Genomic DNA, 21,347 nt, shown 5'->3' on the forward strand with positions numbered 1-21,347 from the left:
ATTTGTTTGCTATAGGTGTCCTTCATCTTTAGAGCCCCTTCCTTCCTGAACTGAAGCAACCTAAATCCCTTGACCTTGCACAAAGCTGTGTCTAGGTTTGCCTTTTAACTGAGTTCCCGGCTAAGAAAAATTTAAGGCTTGTGTTTGCTTAAAACTGACAGTACAAAGACAGCCAGTCAGGAAATGGGGCTGGCCCTCATTTGTCCTGACTTTTAACAACCCAGCTCAAGGCTCCGCGCGCCAGTCACCCCCTTACATGTCTCAAGCAAGGACAATGTCTCTTCTCAGAACCTAGCAGGACTGCACAGTGATTTCTCATACTTAACCTTGACTTCCAGGGGAGTTTAACGCATTGTGAGAGGAATACATTGAAACAGTCTGCAGGACTAACTCCAACAGGCTGAGGCAAATCCAGGGAAAAGTGTGACTTTCAGTCAATGAAACAGGAGATAAGATGGTTTTTAATCTCCAGCACATGGGATAAGGCAAAACCTGATTTTAACTATTTTTTAATGTCAATGGTTTTTAATGTCAATCTTGTTTTTCCTTAAGTCTCTCTCTCTCTCTCTCTCTCTCTCTTTCTTTCTTTCTCTTTCTTTCTTTCTTTCTCTCCTTCTTTTTCTTTCTTTCTTTCTTCCTTCATTTCTTTCTTTCTTTTTTTAGCAAAAGCGAGAAAATAAAAACACTCTCTTACGTGTCCAGATTTGAGAAACCAAAACCTGGGATGATCACATTTTTTGGGGGAAAATCATATGAACACACACTTTCCAAAAGCAACATATGTAGCAAGAAGCAGGAGTTGTTTTCTGTCCTAAAACACATTTGCTGGCCTGTCCCATTGTCCTAGTAAAGCTTTAGTGAGGAAACTGAGAGAGGACGTTACGGTAAGGATGTGCCATGTCGCTCATCGGACTGGCTCTCGTTAACTCTTGCCTGGCATGTTCCCCTTGGCCTCTGTTGGCCAATGCAAGGGCTCTAATGATTCATGCAAAAGGGCGTGAAGATAAGTGTGTCTGGTGCAAAAACATGTTTGACATCTGTGTGTAGGTTCTCCTGGTAAGTGTTTCCCATGAGATTTTTTTAAGGTTCCCTAAAAAATGTTTACTCTGAAATGAATGTTCCCTTTAAATCTCTTTTTCTGTGAGCTTTCATGTTAACTGCTGCCTGTCGACCCCGTCCTGTGTCCACTCCTTCTGCTCGGTGCCATGGATGCTCAGCTCCATCACCACCCTGCTGGTGCCCAGCATCTGTGGAAACACCGCTCCAGGCTTTAGCCAACCGGGGTCCCCTGTGATGCCCAGCCACGGAGGCAGGAAGGCCCCATGACGTTCCTAGCTCTATGTTTTCTCTGCATCTCGGTGTCTGCTCTCTGCTTCCTGTCCGTCAGTCTTTGAAGGGGCCCCACTGGGACCATGGACTGCAGGATGCATTTCCACAACACAGACACCATCAAGAGTCCCATCACTCCAGCCTCCCTCTACATTCCAGGAGCTTGTGATGGCAAGGTCCCTCCCCACCCGCTGACTGCCGGCCCCAGTGGCTAGTGATGGAGCACAGGTTGCTGTGACTGAACCAGCTCCGAGCCTGGATTTGCTCCCCAGATCCCAGGCTGGTGTCTCCTGGCTGATGATGGAGACAGAGGAAACCCAGCTGTACCTCTGACCTTTCCAACACAGAAGCCCATCTCCAGTCCCCACAGAGTGACAAGAAAGGCTGGCTCTACAAGAGGCCCTGTGGCCAGGTCCCCCCCCCTTCCCCCCCCCCCCCCCCCCGCGGAGCATCTGGGTTTAGGAGAGACTACAGGGTCGCCCTGTGAGGCACCTACATGCACCATAGCCAAATGCAACTCCTCCCCAAACATCCCTTCCGTCACTTCTGGGCCTGGGAAATGTACATTGTTCTGCAAGTTGGATGAATTTTGCCCTTGTTTCCTAGATATGTGGCTCTTTCTTCCCTGCTGGATTCCTTCATGTGTATGTCCTACAAGAGGCAGTGGGGTGCCCTGACAGAAGTCTGTGGGGGCTGGATCATCTGGTATCCACTTTCTTCACATGTGCAAACAAGCATGAATCAAATGACTGAGTCACAGGCTGGGCAGGAAACAGGAGATGGGAAAGGAGCAGCCCTAGCCTGTGAGCCACAAGGAGCCTGCCAGCGGCTGGGAGAGCGGCCCTCTCTGCAGGGTGAGGCAGCGTTGCTCGGACACACAGGTTGTGGGTAAGATGATGCAGGGCTCTCCTTCTGCGCCCTGTGCATGACAAGCTCACAGAACAGAGCCCAGATCACCATCCTCTTCCTCCAGCCGCGAGCTGTTTTGACTGGCACAAACTCCGTCCGCAAGCCAGTGGTACTGCCCGGCTAAGTCCTCCGAAATAGCCTCCCTCCCGTCTCTTCCCTCTGGTGGATAGAAGCCACTTGCACCTGGCCACACTGACCCACTGAAGCCCAGATGGGGGAGTGAGCTCCAGAGGCACCCAGGTGACAGGGACTTCTCTGGGAACAGGATCCTGGGGACAGCGGCATGCAGGAAGTGCAGGGAGACAGGGAGGAGACTATGCTCAGAGGAGCAAAGCCAGGAGAGTCCCCAAAACACCGGGAATCGCCTTCCCTATCACAGACAGATGAGGAGGTCCGCGTGCGGCAAGGGAGGCCAGAGCAGAAGCACGGGGCTCTGCCGATGAGCAGCTCTTCCCCGCCCCCACCCCGGAGGAGCCTGTGGCAAGCCAACCAAGGCTCCTCCGGCAGGCAGCGACAGCGGAATATCATGTGAGGATGCCTGGGAGAAGGCAGAGGAAGATGCCCCATCAAAGTGACCCAGCAGACTCACTCACGCATGTGTAGGTGGCACACAAAAGGAGCCATTCTTTCCCTTTCCTTTGCTAGTGTGGCTGTTGCATGTTTCTTGCACAAAGGAAAGAAATAATCTAGGGAGGGAGCGACTGGCTTTTGTTGGTGATGCCCCCCTGTTATCAGCTTGGCAGGGAGAGGTGTGTGGGCGAGGAAGAGTCCCCCATCTCTGTCTGTACACACATAGAATACAGGAACAAGGGCATTTCAAAAAAGTCTGTGGAGAGAGAATCAAAGGCAGGATTAATTTTCGCGCAAAGGTTTCTCTTTGAAATCTCGGGATAGTTCTTCATTGTACACCTAAGATCCATTTATATGCATGAATTTTGAGATTTTTGCAACAAAATAAGCTTACCTTTGAATTTCCTTCTCCATGAAGTCTTTGAAGTACAGGGGATGATGGGCAGGTGGGAGCTTCCCGGGCCGAGATGGACTGTGGTGCTCAACAACGGCTCCTTCTGCCAGCCCTGGCCTACTTGCCCCCACTTGGCCAGAGCTCATTAGTGAGAACGTGACCGTTGAAGTCGCAGCTCTAATAAATCAACACCAAGCTTTTGCTATTTTACTCGACAGCTTCAGCCTTTAGTCAGACATATGTGAATGTAGAATTTTTGTTTATTTATTTTTTTGTTTGTTTTGCTTGCTCTTCTGTTTTGGGTACAGCTATAAAATATTTGGATATAAAAAGATGTGTTGTTTTTATAGTCTTGATATGCAAGGTGTATTGAAACATACACATTTTTTCCCCCGGGATGTGAAGGACTAAGGTTACTTGATAACGTTAGATGCAGATTTAAAAGATGTGTTTATCCAGGACCAGCATTGCAGAGCAGTGGACAAAGCTGTCACTTGCAATGCCAGCACCATTTAGATGCCAGTTTGAGTCCTGGCTGCTCCACTTCTGATCTAGCTTCCTGCTGATGTGCATGGGACGCAGCAGAAGATGGTCCAAGTGCTGGCATCCACGCCGGAGACCCAGAAGAAGCTCCTGGTCCTGGTTTTGGGGTAGCCCGACCCTTGCTGCTGCTGCCATTTGGGAAATGAAGCAGGGAAGCCCAGGTCTCTCTCTTTCTGCATGCAGACATGTGTCCTTACAGCTCTCTGAAACTGTTTAAAAAAAGAAGAAAGCATGGTTATCACAAGTTTGTTAAGAGGCAAAATGACTCAAGAACAACTAATTTGAAGTAAGTACTTCGTATCAGTAAAAAGAATATGAAACCCAAAAACGTATTCTTTTTTGTATTGAATTTTACTAAATGTATTACATTAAATTTTTATATTCAATTTTATTAATTTATTTGAGAGGTGGAGAAACAGACCATCTGACAGAGAGCGCTTGTCGGCTCTTTTGCGAATGCCTGCAGCAGACAAGGCCAAGCCGGGATCTGGGTTCCCGAGCCAGGTCTGCCTCCCACAGTCTGCACTAGGAGGAAATAGACAAGGTCCTGTGATGTGGGTGTCTTCACGGCTGCTCTGAACACCCAACTCTAAATGAGGATTCGCGATGCAGCACCAGGCGGAAACCAGTGGCCCCGGCTCATCATCGTCGTACTGACCCATGGCCAGCATGCTCTGCCTTGGGACACTCCCACTGCAGCTGGGCTCTCAGGGCCCCCGGATAACAGGGCAGTGTCCATCTGGAAGGGAAAGAGCAGTGGAAGAGTGGGCTGATGGAGCTCAGCAATGGCGGTCATCGCTCTCCCTCGCATTTCACCACCAGTGCCAAGTCCCTCTGCCAAGCTTAAGGTCACCTGAGCAGGTTTTGCAACAGGAAGGGGCTGGCAAAGAGCACCCACCAGGTCTGGTGGGAAGTGGGTGGGATGCTGCAAACTCAGTTCCTCAGCTCCACTCCGCCTTTCGCCCAGCTTTTGAAGCTCCCTCATCATTTGGAATAATTCTGTCTACCACACTTGATAAAGGAGCTGTTCCCAGCCATCAGTATTTCCATCTGTAACACGATTAGGAACGTCTCATAGGTGTCACTCCCTGGTTGTGGTGAAGCGTAAGTGATGCAATGCATGCGCCAAACTACACTGCAAGGTGTAGTGCCTTGCATTACTGTCATTCTACCTTCCTCCATTTCATGCAAACCTCAAGACCAACCTAGGAAGCCGCTCAACCATCCTCTCCACTTCCTTCCTTTCCCCTACTCCATGTGTCTCAGCTGCTTGCAAACCAATCTCAAAATCACACTCTCCAGAAATGCATCTTGGTTGAAACCAGCTCTGTGCTACATACCCCTCTGTGGCCTGATGTGTCCTGGGCGTCTGGGTTCCCACTCAGCGTGCTGGGTAGATCTCCCCAATGGTTTCACACACTGAGTGTGTGTGTGTGTGTGTGTGTGTGTGTGTGTCTGAAGCCATAGCCGGAAGGGTCGGTTATGGAAGGTAGTGTCTGTGCTGGCTGCTATAGGGGGGGTGAGGGGGGTGGGGGAGTGGGAGGGGGGGTCTCCGTCTGCATCCACCGTCCACAGTTCCCTGCCTTGTTCTGCAGCCCCAGAGGCTAACTTCCCCAGATGGCCAAGGCCAGGATGCTTGTCATCTTGGCTTCCTGTGGATTTGGATGCTCCAGCATGGAGAAGGCAGAAGAGAAGCCACGGTGTTTGATCCCTTGACACTGCAAGAACTGGCAGGAAAGGCCAGCCATCTCCACTGCTTCCCCTCCCAGTCCACTCGAGGTTGTTTCATTCATCACCTGGGGTCCTTACTCTCCCCTCTGTGAAATCAAGTCCATCAACTGTGCTGGGATTCTGGCCTCAGGCCCTACCATGGCTAAAGGAGACCCACGCCTTCCACAGAACACAAGTCCAAATCGGTCTACTGGCAGCTTGGACTAAGCCAGTGCCTTCAGTTCCTGTAAAATTACAACACAGAAGACTTCAAAATCCCAACCAATTTATCTAAGCTTGACATTTCTACATCCAGAATTTAAAAGTGCATAGTGACCATCCTAGAGGAGTATACTAAAGAACAAAAGGAAAAAAAAATTAAACAAGTATGTCGAAAGAAGTGACAGGTTTACAAGACCTCAAAGGTCATCTTCATTTCCTCATGCTCTTACAGTCCCCTTTTGCAGGATACAGGACATGCATTAATCAAGCTGTGATCATAGGAATTATCCGGGGCCTTTCACTCCAGAGGCCTGTGGGCCAGCCACATCCATGCCCCCCGGAGCTGGCCAGAAAGGCCAACACACAGCCCTTGGCCGACATGTTATTTAGCTGGGCTCCCACATGGTGCTCTGCATGTGGAGACTCTGAACCACCTTATGGGAGGGATCAGTTTACAGCAAGCAAGTAGCCCCAAGGTGTGGACTGAGCTGAGTACGCTCAGAGATCAGGAGACCTGACGGTTATTTCCATCCCAAAGCCAGCAGGGGCGAGGCTCAGGCAGAACAGGTGTTTCCATTTGAACTTGGAGACACAGAAAAATCTAATGTCCTGGCTTAAAGGCTGTCAGGCAGGTGGAGTCAGCTCATCCCCACCCCATTAGGCGAGATAATCTCCTTCATTCAGTTTACCAGTGTATCTGCTGAGACATTTGGTCTCATCCAAAATCCCCTCATAGAAACAGCCAGAATGACGTGTGACCAAATGTCTGGGCACTTCTCGGCCCAGTCACGGTGACACATCGTAATTCAGCATCCCAGTGCTCAACCAGTATCCATCCAGCTCTATCTCCCTTCACATTATTCATGAATGATTCATGGCAGAGACAAAATCATCAGTTATACAGATCCCAGGGCTGGGTTTCCAGGCAATTCTGCTTTACCTTAAAACAATCTGCTGTCTCCATCTCCTAGGGCTTCTGGAATTTGAATTTAGGAAGTCTGCAGGCCCCTGGGGAGGGGGTTTGCATTCAGACATCACTGCACCTGTCCCTGATGCTGAACTCCAGTGTCTAAGGCTACTGCCGCTCCTCATTCTCACATTCTCCAGCTGTGGTCCGCACACCTGCTGAGAGTTCCATGGGACTCTTGCTCTTAGAAACTCCCTTTGAATGCCAGGCTTGGGGTTGGCTCCTAAGATGAGTGGTATAAAGACTCCAGGCTGGAGGCAGGGTTTGGGGTGACTTCATAGCCAGGGTCCTCGGCATCACAGATTTCTTTGAAGCTGAAGGGACTCTAAGGTGCTCCTCATGCCAAAGCAAACCCCTGGACTGTACCCACGTGACCTAAGGCCTAAAGGGAACCGGAGGTGGGGGAGGAAGGTGGGCACAATGTCTGTCTTTTTGTCTCTCTTTTGCACTCGGAGATTACTAATTTTTGCTTAGCCTAGAACTTGGCATGTATCCAGTGACGTGTGAATATAGCTATTGCTGGGGGCACAGCTTTAGGCAGTAGGTCATAAACCCCCCTGTAAGTTCCCTGCACTATTTGCTTTGTCTTGAATCTCCCAAACCTGCTCTTTCACCCACTTGACCTATTTCACCACCACAACCGTTCAGACGGAGCAGCTGAGTTAGCTTTCCAGAGCTGCCGAAATAAAGCAGCAAAGCTCAGCCAAGTAGAGCATCAGGCACTCACTGTCTTACAGCGCTGAAGGCTGTGAGTTCAAGGTCAAGGTGTATGAAGAGCCATCTCTTCTTTGCAGGCTGTAGGACAGAATCCTTCCTTGTCTAATCCTAGATTGTGATGTTGCTGTTAGTGCTTGGTGCTCCTGGACTTCTATTTGTTTACTAAAAACATTTGTTTATGCATTCATTCATTGTAAAGATAGAATAGAGCAGAAAGAGAGAGAAGAGCAAGCTTCATTCACTGAGTCACTATCCAAATGGGCACAACAGAAGGACTGGATCAAGCCAAATCTAGGAGCCTGGAACTCCACCTGGGTTTCCCACGGGGATGCCAGGTACATGGGCCATCATCACCCAGTGCTTTCCCAGGTGAATTGGCAGGGAGCTGGATCAGAAGCAGCTGGCTCTCGAATCGGCACTCTGGTATGGGATGCTGGTAAGGGAAGCTGCAGCTTAAGCCACGCTGCTGAAGTACTAGCCCCAGTTCCTTGACTGAGATGTATCACTCCAATCTCCACTTCTGTCTGTGTGGCTCCCTTGCTTTGTTAGAAGGCTATGTTGCAAGGTGTAAGGGACAGAATGGATATTGGACTAAGGCTATCAGCAACTGTCGGAGAAGATTCCATCAGGTTCCCACGCCCGAGGATGCCCCACTTCAGTTCCCTGCTGTTTCTTGGCCCGTGGTGACAGCCTCACTCCTGGAGCTCCGGGTAGAGGCTCTGCCTCTGAAGCCTCTGGTTCTTCCCTCGGAGGCGTTTCTCATGTCATCACATCTCTCTCTGTTTCAGCACTGCTACTGGTGAAAAGGACCTCAAACCCTCAGTCTCCCGTGGATGTTGACAGGTCTACACCACTGACACAATGGTTTTCCACAGCCTCTCCCTGAGTACCCCGTCTCTATTCCTGGATTCTTTAGAAATGGCTGACTTGGTTCATTTAGTCTTAGCAGATAGGTTGAGAATTTTCCAGTTTGGCTAATCAGATCAACCAACACAAAACCTGTCTCATAACACTGAAATCTCATGAAATTTGTTGCATATTCTGTTGAAAGTGAAAACAGCATGGCTGTGTGGGAGCTCATGAGTTCAGGTAACTTAACGAGGATGCTGACTTGGCTCACGGTTCTGGCATATGGCAAATCTAAAGGCATGGAGTCAACATCTGCTTGGCATCCACTGAGGGCTTGGTGCCACCAAGGGCATCACACAATGGGACAAAGCAGGTGCACTGCCCCTTCCTGGTCTTATACAGCCACTGATGCCACCCCAGAGTGCCCCTGCCCTCTTCCTGATTTCATCTTGTCCTATTTCCCTCCCAGGGGCTCTACCTTCTCAACCACTATCTAGGGCTCTGAGGCATTCTGCTCCTCTACAGGACCCATCGGGAGATTCATTCAAGTCGTAACAGGACATCCCTGAAACTGATGTCGTAGTCTCACTACAAAAATTAAGTGCATTGATATAGAGACAGCACCTGCCACGGGGGTGGGAGACGGTAAGTGCACATCAATGATTCCCTGTCGTACTTGCAAGAGTGAAAAGAATAAAGTTCTAGAGTCAAGATAGACTTGCATTCAGATATTTTGGCTTACCCTTGGCCTACCTGGGACCCAGCAGAGCAGGATGTGTTGCCCTCAAATTGTTGCTTTTGTCATAGGCATGGAATGGTAATAGCATCTTCTTCATGGGCTTGTTCACAGCCTTACAAGCATGGGCATCAAGCGTTGGCATACAGCAGGTGCCTCAGCAGGGGCAACTGTGGACCAAGCTATCCATGTAGGCCAGGCTTCCAGGAAGAAAATGCATTGCTCTCTCATTGCGTGGTCAGAAGCAGGATCACGTCTCCCTGTGTCTGCTTCCACATCAGCCAGACAGACATGCCAGTAGGGTAACTGACAGGAGAATAAATAACACATGTGAGAATGCTTCGTAAATTATGAGGCATAATGTGCAAAACCTCAATAGGAAGGGTCGGAATGCTGGGCTGCCGCCTGTCTCACAATTCCTGAGACATGTGCTTTGGGTGAAATGGAAAGTTGGGACAGGTGATACCCCACTCTCCAAGAGAGGCCAATGACACGTAGAAATGAACGTTACCCCTTGAGTGTTCCAACAAGGCCCCTTTGTGGTGCTACTGGGACAGCAGCTCTGTCTCCATCTTCCCTCCCATCCCACCGCCACTCTCGCCTTTCAGATTTTGGTGGGTCTCTCTGCCAAACCCCCTCTCAATAACATCCCAATCGGTCCATTAAAAGGGGAGCGTGTGTGCTTAATGGATATCTAAAAGCAAAATTGGATAATGCACTGGGCAGGGGCCCCCAAGAGGGATGAGGGGGCACCCAGCGGTGCCAAACCCTCCCCATCTCTGCTAATATACCCTCCCAACAGCCGTCCCCTGTGCCCAGCTCCTAAGTGCCATCTGGCATCGTGTCTTGAGCTGTGCTGTGCATGCTGCACACCGCCCCAGCTCCCTGCGTGCAGCAACACTGCATCTATCACTGGCTTGCACTCCCCAAAGTGGAGAGAGACGGGCCTGGGGCAAAGAGGGCTGGCATTGTTGCATCCCACCCAGCAGCTGATGGGTGGGAGGCAACTTCCCTGTTCTGTCTCCATGGTGCTGGTTTGCCCATCCAACAGAGAAAGAAGAGGTACTTCCATATCCACACCCTAGCAGACTCCGTTCCAGCACCTGATGCTATCACTTGTGTGGAAGACCATTCGTATTATCCGTCTGCGTGTTGGAAACAGAGTGGTGTCACTTAAGAGTGTGTCAGCAGGTTCAGCTGTGTGTCTTCGCAGGTAAGCTACACTGAAAGCTGCAGCTCATTTTCCCCGTAAACTGTATCTAATGCTATAGTAAGAGACAGTCAAGGGCTCCAATTGTGCAATAGTAGATCAATCCACTGCTTGCGATGCCCATCTCACACACTGCAGAGTGCCTGTTTGAGGCCTGGCTGCTCTGCTAACAGGCCTGGGAGAGCATGGGAGGGTGGTCAAGTCCTTGGTCCTGCCGCTCATGTGGGAGCTCCAGCTGGGGTTCCCAGCACCTAGTTAGGGCTGAGCCCAGCCTCTGTTCTGTCTCGCACTTGTGCAGTGAGCTAGAGAATGGACACACTCACTCTCTCTCTCACCCAACTCTCTCTCTAGTTCTAGCTCTTCCTTTTCCTTATTTCCTCTTTCTCTGCTTTTCAAGTGAAGAAAAAAAAAAAGAAGAAGAAGAAGAAACATTGTAAAAAGAGAGCCGCGCTCAGCTCACCATTATTGGGACCCAGATTTTTGTTCCCCAGGCCCTGCTGAAGGAAGACAAACGGTTTCCCTTCTCCATCTCCTTCCCTGCAGTCCCTTTAACGAGAGACTCCGCGTGCTCTGAGCAAAAGGGAAACCATGACTCAACTTTGAGAGCCCCTGAAAATGCTGCATCATCTGCTATGCTTCCAAACAACACCTCGTTTATTCAGGTGCTTCCCCATTCTTCCTGATTTTTTTAAAATAAATTTTCTTAACCACAGGTCATTGTTGTGGAGGTGAAATCATGGTCAGAACAATGCGTTTTTTACAGATGCTGGGGTGGGGGGGGAGGGGCTTCCGAAGAACAGCTGCTCACTCGAGGGTTCCACTTGGCTGTGAAGACTTGGTAAAACAGCCAGAGACAGGGCCGGTGAGTCAGACTGCCACGGGCAGGAACAGGACAGCAGCCACAGCTTTGTCAATCCTGAGAGGGGTCGAGGAGGAAATGCTGGGAGTTGAGCAAAAGCACCAAGCGAAACGAGGAAAGGGAGTTATCAGAAAGGAAGAATGGATATTGGCTTTCAACAAGTCTGGGGCATCCCCAGGAGCCACAGAGTGGCTCAATCAATATTATCCTAGTTGAATTGAAAGATCTCTATCAGGCTGAACAAAGACACAGGGAGAATTCAAATTTCTGTGAAAGCCACATGTTAGTAAAGAAAGCATCTTGAGGCAAGAGGAATTCTATCTGAATGCACTTGACTTGAGATTGACCTTCCCATCCACCAGCTTTAAGAAAGGATCCTAGGGCCTGGCGCGGTGGCGCAAGTGGTTAAAGGTCCTCACCTTGCATGCCCGGGATCCCATATGGGCGCCGGTTCTAATCCCGGCAGCCCCGCTTCCCTCCCAGCTCCCTGCCTTTGGCCTGGGAAGGCAGTCAAGGACGGCCCAAAGCTTTGGGAACCTGTACCCGTTGGGAGACCCGGAAGAGGCTCCTGGCTTTGGATCAGCATAGTATCGGCCCGTTGCGCTCACTTGGGGAGTGAATCATCGGACGGAAGATCTTCCTCTCTGTCTCTCCTCTCTGTATATCCGCCTTTCCAATAAAAAAAAAAAATAATAAAAATAAATCTTTAAAAAAAAAAAGAAAGGATCCTAGCATCCGACAGCCACAGGAGGTTGGAGGAAGAACCTCCAGCCCGGGCTGGTAGGGATGCCTAGGACAGGACAACAGCCACCAGGCCAGTGTTCCTCGATTAGCTGCCATTTGGCTTCCCCGTCCCGATAGGAGTGCAGGCTTCCGGGACTTACAGCAGGTCCATCTGAGCAAAAGGCCAAAGGAGATCGGTGACATCACACCGCAGACACGAATCAGAAGGCAGCAGGACACGTCCCAGGGCACAATGTTGAACAACAGCATTGAGACAGGTGAGGGGGGAAATGGACAGATGCGTACCCCACCGGGAAGGGTGCCAACTGATAAGACAAGGATATTTCCCGAAGTTTGTGTCAAACGCAGTTATTTCCATTTAGAAAGTATTTAAGTTCAAGCACAGTTTTTCACAGGATGCATTTCTCTTGAACTTTTGGAGAAACTTGTGTATTTCAGGAGCGTGTGAATATGCATTCAAAGCCTAACATCCTGCGTTGCCTTTGACTCATTTGGCGCATGTTGAGACAGTAAGTTCCAGGAGCTCATCCACAGGAAATAAGAAGTCATTGTTTTTGCTATGGATTTGAAATCACACACACACCACACACACCCACCACACACACACACCACTTACACACACACCACTCACACACACCCACCACACACACACACCACTCACACACACACACGTGTTGGAAAACCGATCCCAAATCTGGCAGTGCTGGGAGCGTCTTAGTGCATGAATTGATTGCTGTTCTAAGGTTTGAGTCTGCGAGTTCCAGTTCTTTGTCTCTGTGTCCCTCATATTCTTGCCCTTCTGGGAAGATAAAGCAAGAATGTTCTCCCCGGATGCTGCCCCTCCTGGACTATATGAAGTGGATTCCTGTTCTTCGTAAATTATTCAATCTCAGCTATTCTGTTATAGTAGCACAAAGTAGACTAAAGAACTTCGTCCACAGTTGCAGCTCAAGCACTGTTTGACCTGGTGCTGCTGCTGCTGACAGTGAACCGGAAACAGACTTCACTTTCTACCACAGAGCTGAATGACTAATTAGTCATTTCTGAACCGCAATACTCTCTGCCATTAGGTTGACATGTAAGAACATCAATTAACTGCAAAACTGCTCATGCTTCATCATTCAATCAAAAAAGTTCTGGAGCTGTGCATCCATTTGGTTCCGCGTTTGTGCTATGCAGGTATCAGGGCACACACTTTCACACGGGGAGTGGTCTTCCATTCCATTCCATCAATCTCAAGGCAGTGGTATCACATGTGCCTCATTTTCTCTTATTATGTCATAGATTATTTTAATTTTTAACTTTTCTACAATAAACACATTTTAATTACTTTCAAAAGAAAACTTGGAGAACCATCTGTTCCTAATTGGCACTTACCTCTCATGGATTTTCTTGTTCTGCATAGAGAAGGTGGACTTTGTGGGGTAGTGGTACTCAGATTCAGATCACTTTTTAAAATTACTGCGGTGGTCATCACTTTGCCTTCAGGAAACCGACAAACCTGGTCTTGCATCTCTCCTGGGAAGACACAGAAGCAGCACAGACTGAGAAGTGTGGTCCCCCGGGGCATTCTCCCAATGTCTTGTATGGCTGTTCTGTCTCCTCCATGCTGCTCATAAGATGGAAGGACCTGGGGTACAACCCTTGACCTTTCTCCTGACCAACCACAGTGTCGTCCTTGTTACCCGTTGCTGCCTCAAAGCCATTCTCCTTTTCCTGGTCATCGTTTCCCGCACCTGCCTCTTAAGGTTGTGTCACTGGGTCCCATCACTCAATCATCTGCTTGTCAAGCTCGTGCACCAGCCTTTAGTCAATGTCCATCATCATTCTTTGAAGATTCTAGACGCTGGCTCAGCTATTCTTTGCACAGCTGCTCCATGGTGCATTCGTGAGCTCAACATTTGGGGAGATGAAATTTCTTGTAAGCTTGCTGCTTCTTCAGCAAAACCCTCCGTCCTGACCTGGCAATGGCGTGGGCTCTGCCATGCAACCCCTTTTCTGCCTTGTTCTTTTCAGAGAGTTCATCACTGTCTCGTCTGCCACAGGATGTCCTCGTTGGGTTTTTCACTGCCCACCAGGCCAATGGGAGGGAAGCTCTGTGACACCAGGAAACCTTGTCTGTACCATTCCTTACCAATTCCCTTGTGCTTAAGCAGCGGATCCCATGGTGCCAGGCCTCAGCCAGCACTCAGGGAGCCAGGCAAGGTGCTTCTACCAGCTTTCAGCTTCCCTCCTCATGTCTCGCCTTCTGGAGGTCCTAGTTCTCTCCCTTTGCGTGTCCCATCCTCTCGCTGGGCAGAAGTAACATCTTCCATCAAGTCAGGCAGGCAGGGAGCCTGGCCATCTGCCTCATGCCACACCTGTGCCATCTGCTTCACGAAGATGTCCAGAGTTTGTGCTCAGACCCCTGGGCCAGGTGATAACTCAGTCTAAGACGAAATGGGACTCCTTACCACACAAGCTGTGAAGGCGTGGGACCCTCTCAGCACCCCGTAAATGCGACAACGGCCATGAGTCAACTCAAAAAGAGAGAAAGAGTTCCTGTGATTGTTGGGGGAATTCTAAGAGCTCACGTCCAGAGACACAGAGCAGCATTTGAAGCCTTTGAAGCAAGATGGCGGCCCTGGCCAAGGCACATGTTTGCAGCTGGTGACAGGGACGGAGTTTCCTGGCACAGTGTCTCCACTGCTAGGTACCACTCCAGTGTCCCACCAAGATTTTAAAAATTTTCTGTTTCTGTTTCTTGGTGTGAGAAAGCACGGGCAGATGGTTGAATGAGGCTGAACAGAGAAGAATGGATGAGTTCCTTTTGTAAACACGCACATACACACACATCTATGAGTTACAGCCCTAAGAGATCATCCAAGGGGAAGGTCAGACACCCTGGACTCCAATCCACATGGACGTTTACTCTCTTTGACAACCTTTCATCACAATCTGATTTTTTAAGCAAACCTTCAATTGTTATGATTGGAAAATAAGGGTGAGACCATCAGCTCTTGAAATAAATGAGGCAGAGCATGCAAGGCCAGTGGCTTTCTGTGGCTAGGGAAAAAACACCTCGCAGTGTAGACACTTGAACCCATGCCCATAGATTTTACTTTTCCCACACACCTGCAGCGTGAACAGGGCTCCGAGGAGAGCTCCCCTCTGCTCCATGTGGCTGCAGCCCCAGCCAACCCAGCAGAGCTGAAACAGCCATGATCGGCAATATTCTCACTCTCCACAAAAGCTAGCTTTCAAGCTCTGTCGGGATGTGTTCTCGAGAAAGTCTGGTTTCAAGTTCAAGAGGGAGCGCCTGCTTTCCTTGGGCTGTGTCACCGTGTCTGTGTGAAGCCAAGAAGCCATCAGCCATTGCAGAGAAAACCTTGGGGCAACTGTGGAGGATAATCAAGGGAAAATGTAACAGCTCCATTACCCAGATAATTTACACCTGTGGCATTCTGGCCATGCCTTCATAGCTTGATCATGAAAAGAGAAGCTTCTATTGCTGTTTCTCAGAATACTACATGATGAGTAATGACTGTCTTAATCAATGCTTAGTCAATTAATAGCAACAATCATATCTAACACGATAGCTAAATGCTTTGTTAAGTATTCATTATAACCCAATGAGATGTCATTGCTACCTATGCTACAGGGAAGTTACCTGAGCCCCTTTCCACCTGCTGTGAGATGGCACAGCTTGCACTCCGGGGCTGGCAGACAGAACCTTAGTCATTACACACGCATTGGAGGCTTGGGGCAGGGCAGCGAAAGAGACAGGGCTTTCCTGCCACAATTTGCAAGGTTCCCACTGAGCGTAGGCATGAGGCTTGGTGCAGGAAACGCAAGCAGAAACCAGAGAAGTTCCTCGACCCACAGAGTGGTCAGATGAATGGTAGTCAGATAACAGTGTACTAACGGCTGTTATCACTGCTCACGTGTGGGAACCTAGAGAGTAAAAACAAGCCAAGGCGCAGAGATCAGAGAGGGCTTCCCGGAGGAGGTGTCAGTTAGCTAAATGTGGGGGGATAAGTGTTTGCTTGACACAAGGAAGGGGCATTCCTGGAAGGGAGAGTGACATATCTGTGAAAGGATAAAAAGGCTCCAAAACTGAAAACTTCAACTGTGCTGGGAGAATCATGACACCTTTTGTTGTTGTTGCGGCTGCTGGACCGTCCCAGGAAAGGAGAGTGGAGTGTGGCGTCGAGGTGCCTCGTGCTCTTTCACAGTTGAAGGTCGAGTTAGAAGTGACCTTAGCCCTTCTTCCTGCACCCTCACACACGCCCTTGCTCTAGCACCAACACACAGAGAGGCTTACACCCTCACACTTCAACGGCGTCCCTTCTCCTCGGCCACTTGCCAGGGCATAGCACAGGGTCAGCTTGACAAGAGACGTAATGCAATTGTGTGAGCGAGCCAGCTGATCAAAGATCTCCTTCTCTCTCTCTCTTTCTAATTTTCTCTCACCGTGTCTTCCCAATAAATGCAATAACCTTTTACAGGATCCAAAATACACTCTTGCGTCCCCAAGGACACACAGCATCAGCCTGCTTTGAAGTCCCAAGGAGCTGGCAGTTCTGTCCCTCCCTCCCCTGTGTCCCTGTGCAACACAGAAACTAAGGGTGGGGATTTTGAAGTCAGATGGACAAGTTTGGGATCTTTTGGCATCTTATTGCCCTGCTTCTGAGATGCAACGGTGTGAAATGCCAAAGCATAGTTAGCATGCGGAGTGTTAACTATGTGTGTCAAAACAAAGTTGGAAGGAAGTTGCAGCAAGCATGATGAAATATGATTTGATGATGAAGGGGCTTTGGTAAGGTATACGATTGAAAAACTCGGGAAATATGCCAACCACAGGAATAGTTTAATGCAAAGGGCTGAGATGTTGTTAAAGGCCCCGGCTATCTCCCTTCTCTCTTGTTGGCTTTGCTGGTGGTTCCATTGATGGTAAGATGGCAACCAAGCAACACAAGTTCCATTTTTCAATGTTTCGATCCAGCATTCAGTTGCAAATCCCAGACCTGATGCTCGCTGGTCTGCAGACGACTCAGTGCCCACTCCTGAGTGCACTATGGTAAGGGTGAATTGCCTGGGCTAAGCTCGGGTTCTGATCCAACCTTGAAAATATGGAGGGATCAGTTCTACCCAAATACCAACATCCCAGGGGGCATTATCCAAAGTAAAATGTTGACATTGTTGCATTAGAAAAAAATAGAGGAAAAAATGTAATATCCCCTCTAGTCTGTATCATCATGGTCACCACCATCATTGGGACTGTGGTTAACACAGAGCAGGTGCCCAGTGAGCGCACATGATCACAGTCACCACCGTAGCCAGCCATCACAGTCACCACCACCATCATCGGGACTGTGGATAACATAGAGCAGGTGCCCTATGACTGCAAACACCATGGTCTAAGAGTCCTCCACAAGTCCTGCCTACTCCAAGCAGGAACCAGGCAAACTTCATTTCTCCCATACACCTCCCCTCCACCCAGCCATTCAGTGCCTTGCATTTTTCTGTACCCACGAGGAATTTCAACAACAAAAGCAGGGAGCACCTCTTTGCTGGTACAAATGGGTAGGGCCACCTGGTTGGTCCTAGGGTCAATACGAGGCATCTCCTTGTGGTAAGGCCAGCTCTCTCCCCAGGCATCTCATAACATCAGCCTAGGGCTATCCCTTCAGCTCCTCTAAAGATTCTGTGGATATTTAATATCTACACAATAAACTTCTTTCATAAATCAGACAGTGTGTTCATGTCTGCAAACTCCACCACCCACTGCCCATTCTGCCCTTCTCAATCCCGTGTCTCATTCTGCCAGAATGTTCCCCACAATCCTGGCAGTCACTTGTCAACAAAGGCAAAAACTCATGGGTAGCAGTTCTGCCTTGGAGTGACCACAAACTTGTGCCTGCCTTCAAGGTGCTTCTTGGGCCAATGTCATCTGAAGCTTAAAATGTGGAGGAGATGGGAACATTGGGTGGATGAGCTGCTGAAGCCCAGAAGAGTGAATTTGGTTCCAACGTTGTCTGTCTGCTCTACTTGATATTATTTCCACCCAAATGATCTGATGTGGCCTGCATCATCCCAGCAAATTCAGGAGGATGATACTAAGTGTGTGTGAGCTTCATGAGGCCAGTGGCCATGACCTTCTTCCAGTGAAGCACCCATAGGCACAGTCTCCTTGTGTCCTCTGGCAGCTGTGCCCTGCCTCTGGCCCAGGGGAAGGTGTGTGGAACTAAGAGCACAGTTCCTGGGGCCAGGCTGTCTTGAACCTGAATCCTGGCCCTGGCACGTCATATCTCTGCAACCGCACACAGCCAACTGAACTGCTGTAACAATGAAAAAGGATTATTAATCCAACATGGAGAACAGCACATATGAGTACATTGTAAGTCCTCCCTGAAGTCAATTTTTAAAAATTATTTATTAATTTAAAAGGCACAAAGAGATTGAGAGACAGAGGCAAAGATCTCTCACCTGCTGGCTCACTCCCAGATGCTTGCAACAACTGGAGTTGGCGCAGGCCAAAACTGGAAGCCAGGAAACTAACGCAAGTCTCCCACATGCATGGCAGGGACTCAGCTACTTGGACCATGCTTTGTCTGCTCTCTGGGTGTGCATGAACTGAACTCCAGAATCCAGCCAGAATTGGAACCCAGGCACCCTGGGCACAAAAGTGAACATCCAAACTTTTTTTTTTTTTTAATAATAAATGTCCAGCCAACTAAACTCTAAACCCCTTTCATAGCTGTGACCATCAGTTTTTAAATCTCCCTTCAACCTAAAAATGTGCCATCAATTACTCATCCCCAGCCTGGCTGTCAGACTAGGCACGTAACACACTTGAATCTGCTTTCAGTGGTGCCTGCTCAGTACAGCTTTCATTTCCCATAGCTGTCTGCCCCCCACCCCACCCCTACCCCCTGGCGCAGGTGCTGCCAAGGGAGGTGGCAAAGAGAAGGAGAGAGCCCCCTGATAGCTAGGGCAACAGCCTGAGAGACTCGCCTGCTTCTCCACATTGGCGCCCAATCAAATGTCAGTACCTCTAATGACTTTTAAATTGGGCATCGAGTTTACAATTTGACAAGCACATAAACTTAATAGCTGATCTCCAGGCACAATGACTAGCAGACTAATTTTTAGCTGCCGGCAGCGCCAGCCGACGAGGCTGTCATCCCAAGCAAAAGGGAATAGGAATCGGGACAGTTGTGAAAACGAAGCTGTCGCGTCTGCAGGTGGGACAAAGTCTGTCCAGCTCGTGGCCACAGACACAATTCAGGGAAGCAAGCCATCCAACGCATCACTTAAATCCTGTTTGTCTCTTGTGACGTAGAAAAAGACAAGGACAGGAATCCGTTGGGGGAACCACAGGACACAGAACTACAAAAATAAACGTGCCACCCCTGACATCTGTGTTTACAAACGCGTCATCTTAAGCAGCACAGATCTGCCTGTGAGAGCCAACACCAAGATGGCGTCTTGCACACTGTGTGTTCTCGCTTGAGCCCTAACTGGAGGGCTTTGCTCACCGTGCTTTGACTTCCAGCTTGTGTACAACTCTCTCCATAGAGCGCTGATGGAGATCGGACCAGCCAACGTCAGAAACGTGCCTGAGCGTCACCGTGCTCCACGGGTTTGCTGTTAAACACTACGCTGTTTTGTAATACAAAACAGAATCCCTGCAGCCTCTGGTGAAGACTTTTCCCTATCAATCAGCCCAGAGCAGGCGCGAATCGTAGACCTGACGACGCAGTGGCCAGATGTTTGCGTTCACACAATTGTTCTGCTTTCTTGCTTTCCGCCAAGGCTCTTTCCTGTGGCTGCAGCTCACATCAACAGAGGCTCCCCTGCTTCGTGCCTGCTCACGGCCAGTCCCAGCCCTGCACTTGAGCGAGCGGCTGCCTTCCTTTTCCTGTGCAGCTGGTGTTTGCAGAAGGACATGATTTGAAAGTCGATTTATTTACCCGGGCCTTTTTTTAAATGAATGGACATAGATGTTTGTTGAAACAATTAACAAACCCTAATGATATGATTAGAACGTAACAGAAAAACATCCTTGGCCGGCAGGTGGGAATGTGAGGACCCTGACTTCTGGCATGGCCATTCATGATGTAAGTGTCCCAGCCAGAGCCAGTTCAAGGGGCGTGTTTTGGTCTTTGGAAACAAAACCAATCGCAAGCAGCAGATGGGCTCCAGTCTTGCAATACACAGCGTTTGATGCAGGAATGGACAAAATAATTTCCATTTGTGAAAGACAGGGGTTTGTGCTTTCCAGCTCTTGCCCTGTCTCTTGTCTGGGGAGCCCCCAAGGGTGCTTCTTTGGGACCTCAACCAGAGAGAGAGAGAGAGAGAGAGAGGGGTGCAGAAAATAGAACTGCAGGAAAATACCACTTCCTCCCCAGCCCCTTCAGAAAGCCAGGGTCTGAGCCCAGCTGGGGCTTGATCCCAGTGAGCGGGGCCGACTGCACCAAATGTGCTGGCTTGCTTTTGAAAAATGTGTTACTTGGAGTGATAGGAACATGTGCAGCACCCTAGGAAGCTCTCAAGGAATATTCAGTGAAAAATAATTCTCTCTGCCACCCGTACCCCTCCTCATAGCAGAGGCAACTGCTGCTACATTTCCGGAGTGTTCTGGAGCCTTCCCATGCAGATCTAAACACTCATGCGTGCGTGCTTCCTAAGTGCACAGATCATGATGGACAATGCTCATTGTTCCGCCCTTTGCTTTTCCACGCAAAGATACAACCCACAAAGGTGTTGCTTCTGCGCTGAGCGCTGTCAACATTCTTCAGTGCAGCGATGCGCGTCTGGCTCGGGCTTGCTGTGCTGACAGCCAGCAAGATGCCCGCTCAAACTCCAGCTCAGCTAGCAAAGGCGGCCCTGGTGGTTCAAACTTTCAGCCTTGAGCAGGAAGTGGGATGGAGAGAGGCGGAGACAGGGAATGAGGACCCGAGGGTCGCGTGCAGCTGCCAGTGGAGCAGAGACGCCCTGAGTGCCGTCTAGCAGAGCCCAAGTGCATTGGTTCTTGGGGTGGTGCTGGTAAGTAGAACACGCTGCATGTCCCCAATAGCTCGCTGGTTGGGCTCTCCAGGAGCAGCTCGGCATCCACATTCTGGGTACCACACGGGGAAGACAGCAAGAGAACAGATTCTGAGATCTGAGCAGGATGCTAATATTGGACACGGAATGAATTTAACTGAATTTCACATCCGAGTCTTGACTGCCCCAAGAGTGGCTGAGATCATTTGTTTTTTAAAGGAAATTCAGGCGCAGTAGGAGTCTGCTGGCTCTACAATCCTGCTGCAAGACAAGTGATCCCGGGTCTTCACAGCCTGAAGCGCGCATGCGTGTCTGCTGCCCGCAGCTGCTCCTCGCCAGGCTTTGGGTAAGCTTCGGGTCTGTTGTACCAGTGATGATTTCAGGTCAAGACGCCACAGCAGGTGGGAAGCTGTGGCCAACTGCGCAGAGAGCCGGCTCAGCACGCGCTGACATCTGCAAAGCCACCTGTGATGTGAGGATGTGGACCTGCCTGCTGGGGAGCTCCTGGCAGGCAGTGCATCTCCTAGGACCTGCAGCCTTCTCACCTGCTGCTCTGGA

At 49.6% G+C, this 21,347-nt stretch overlaps 1 long non-coding RNA gene across 2 annotated transcripts; it reads right to left on the reverse strand.

The window, feature by feature from the left end:
- Nucleotides 1-3,873: 3,873 nt before the first annotated feature.
- On the reverse strand, nucleotides 3,874-19,511 carry LOC121147430. Of its 2 annotated transcripts, none has more exons than XR_005882384.1 (3): nucleotides 19,280-19,511; nucleotides 13,137-13,277; nucleotides 3,874-3,954 (listed from the first exon to the last, which is right to left on the reverse strand). It is a non-coding gene; the product is annotated as an uncharacterized LOC121147430 (long non-coding RNA). The 2 variants fall into 2 exon arrangements; XR_005882383.1 differs by lacking the exon at nucleotides 19,280-19,511 and adding an exon at nucleotides 15,409-15,497.
- Between the last annotated feature and the right edge of the window lie 1,836 nt (nucleotides 19,512-21,347).

Source organism: Ochotona curzoniae, unplaced genomic scaffold (genome assembly GCF_017591425.1).
Source record: "Ochotona curzoniae isolate NIBS_2020 unplaced genomic scaffold, NIBS_Ocur_1.0 scaffold_4506, whole genome shotgun sequence".
Classification (NCBI taxonomy): domain Eukaryota; kingdom Metazoa; phylum Chordata; class Mammalia; order Lagomorpha; family Ochotonidae; genus Ochotona; species Ochotona curzoniae.